General features: G+C 44.2%; 1 pseudogene; it reads left to right on the top strand.

The window, feature by feature from the left end:
- Positions 1–490: 490 nt before the first annotated feature.
- Positions 491–2,790, top strand: LOC129114756 (urotensin-2 receptor-like; annotated as a pseudogene).
- The last annotated feature ends 423 nt before the right edge of the window (positions 2,791–3,213 follow it).

Raw genomic sequence — 3,213 nt, 5'->3', positions numbered from 1 at the left:
ACCCCAGACACTTGCCATCTGAAAACTTGTGTAACCTTACAAGAACATAGGTGTTTTAAAATGCTGTAAATAAAAAATGGAATTTGATGAGCTCAGAGCTATTTTCAGAATGGCTCTCTATGCCACAAGTAAAGTCAGGGATTTCATTTTCCTCTTATATGAGTGAGTTGGTCATGGTTGATTTCCACCTCTGCAAACATGCAAGCAGTCAGATTTTGCAAATGACTAGTAGAGATGGAGCCTGAAAAGGAGCTTTGCATTGAAAGCAAGCTCATTAAAGCCTTCCTAATGACTGCTTCTGTTACTAAAGGAGATTGTGAATGAAATGAAACATGCCAGCATAGTTTCGCTGACTATATTAGCCCTTATTTATGTAAGTTCCAAACCTATACAATACTATAATAATACAATAGTCGGTCATACAACAAGGGTTGATTACCGAAAGTTGATTTTCTGTACAGTTGCCACCCTCAACCCTTACATTTCTGTCCCCACGCATCCAGATATGACTACAGTGTCCATGGAGCCTGTGGGAGTCCTCGTGGAAAGGGGCGCCAACGCCACCGACACTCCTCTGAGCACACATGAGGACACAGCCGCCACCTTTACCATCGGCACCATCCTCTCCATCATGTGCCTCGTTGGAGTCTTGGGCAACATCTACACCCTGGTGGTCATGTGCCACCTCCATGAGGACTGCAGCCTCCATGTATATCTACATCATAAACTTAGCTTTGGCAGATCTGATTTATCTTCTCACCATACCCTTTGTGGTCTGCACACACTTCCTGAAGGGGTGGTACTTCGGGGACGCAGGGTGCCGGATTCTGATCAGCATCGACTTCCTGACCATGCACGCCAGTATCTTCACACTGACAATCATGAGCACAGAGCGCTACTTTGCTGTGCTCAAGCCACTCGACACAGTCAAGCGGTCCAAAAGTTACCGGAAGGCCATCGCTCTGCTGGTCTGGGCCGCATCTCTCATCCTCACCCTGCCAATGATCGTGAGCATTCAGCTAATGACAAAGGACAACAAGGCTATGTGTCTGCCCACGTTGTCGCCACTCTCCTACAAGGTTTACATCTCCTTCCTGTTTTGCACCAGCATTGTGGCTCCTGGACTGATCATTGGCTATCTCTACATCCAGCTTGCACGCACCTATTGGGTCTCACAGACGGAGACATTCAAACAGACGAAGAAACTTCCCAATCAAAAGGTCAGTGTATCACAAGATAGTGTATTCCAAGGGTTACAAGTGTTTGTACTTACACTCAAGATTTATTTCTTATAGTCCTTTTTGGGCTTTACTGCTCGTCTTCAGAGATGTACGCAGTGAATATTTGCATGTATGTGTTCAGTCATGTATAACAACCCTACTCCAAACCAAACCGTAACATATGTGAAAAGGTTTGACCTTTTATTAACCCATCCCACTACTCCAACTTCCTCCTCTGTGGAGGAAAGACAGTCCCTCTAATCCAATCTGAGGCCCAGTTCTTGGTTCTCCTTTTTGGTGTGCGGCATCACCCTAGTCCATGTCCCTCATGTTTTACCCAGTCTGCAACTCAGCTGGAGATTAATCCAGACACATTTATCAGGTAGAGTCTGATAAATAGGCAGGCAGTTGGGCAAGACGCTGTGCAAAGTCCCGCCTAAGACATTCCACTCACCAAGGCGGTTGATTTAGTCACTTTTCTCAAAGCTATGACCTTCTGTTTGGGCAAGGGTTTGCCAACCACACAACCGCATTATAAAGGATGAAAAATATTTTAGAGAATATTACTGCAGCAGCATTAGTTTGTTTCACTGCTTAAGGCATTCCTTTATCAATCTTACTTACTGCTGCAGGTTTTCTATTGTCCATTTTCCTCTTGCTCTCAGCTCACACTGGGACAAAACCCGTTCTAATTTACTTCATTGCAGGGCTTAAGACAGGTTCATTTTGTCTTATCAGTGTGTTCAACAATGTGGCAAATGCTGCCATTCACTTGCATTAAAAGCTGTTCATAAGTTCATTAATTTAACCTCAACCTTGGAGCAAGATAGAATGCAGACTGCCTAACTTTCAAAAGTGCTGCTACTTCCCACAAGAAAAGTTAGTAGGCTACGCTCTGTCCCTACCAGTGCTGTGAGTAATTATGGATATCTTGCTGAGATCATGCTGGGGCAAAAAGGTTTGATATTCCGCCCTTGGCTTTCATAGTCATCTGTTACTATTATAATAGTAGGGCATGCTTTTTGCTATATCTCAGCCTATAAACACGCACATTGGATCTTGTGAATTCAAAGGAAAGAGTTTTTGTGTTCATTGCGTAGTTTGGTTAGATACAGTTAATCAAATAATTAATCCATCACTATCTGGTGCATCTCTGATTGTCATTAATGGTTCAACTCTTGTGTTCCTAAAGGTGCTGTACCTGATCTTCACCATCGTGCTCCTCTTCTGGGCATGTTTCCTGCCCTTCTGGATCTGGCAGCTGCTGTGTCAGTTCCACCCCTCACTGCCCCTGTCAACCAAAGCCAAACGCAACATCAACTACTTGACCGCGTGTCTGACCTATTCCAATAGCTGCATCAACCCCTTTCTGTACACGCTGCTCACTAAGAACTACAAGGAGTACCTGAGGAAGCACAAGCGGTCCTGGACAGCTGGCAGCTACTTCAACCGGAGGAGTCGCTTTCAGCGTTCGCCACGCAGGTCGCCATCTTCCAGCAGTCAGCAGTGTACTGAGAGCTTCATGCTCACACACACAGCCTCCCTGCGAGCACATAACAGCAGCTTGTAAGGTAGGAGCAGATTTTTCTGACGAGTAAACCAAAAGTACTAAACCAAAAGTACTAAGCTGTGTTCCCTGAACACAGCTTAGTATTTTCAGTAATTTCCATCTTTCCACTAACAATTATTCGTAAACCGCCTGAGAGCCAGTGGATGATTGAGGCTTTGTGGATTTGTTGGAGTTTTTTCTCAGATGAAAGGCTTCTGATGGGTTATGTGATTACAGATGGCATTGATTTCTGGCCCTCTGAAAACTAGCAATACCACTTGATGTTTATGTATGGAACTGGTTGAGTCGCGAAGCATGTACAGCAACAATAAATTGCAAAGTGATTCTCTAAATAAACTTTTTTGCCCTTAGAATTGTTAGTGCCCAAAGCATGATTGAATCAGACATATATTTCCTTCTAAGGAATGAGATATGAGTCATGAG

Source organism: Anoplopoma fimbria, unplaced genomic scaffold, assembly GCF_027596085.1.
Source record: "Anoplopoma fimbria isolate UVic2021 breed Golden Eagle Sablefish unplaced genomic scaffold, Afim_UVic_2022 Un_contig_13791_pilon_pilon, whole genome shotgun sequence".
Taxonomy (NCBI): Eukaryota; Metazoa; Chordata; class Actinopteri; order Perciformes; family Anoplopomatidae; genus Anoplopoma; species Anoplopoma fimbria.
This window is presented reverse-complemented; position numbering and strand designations above follow the sequence as displayed.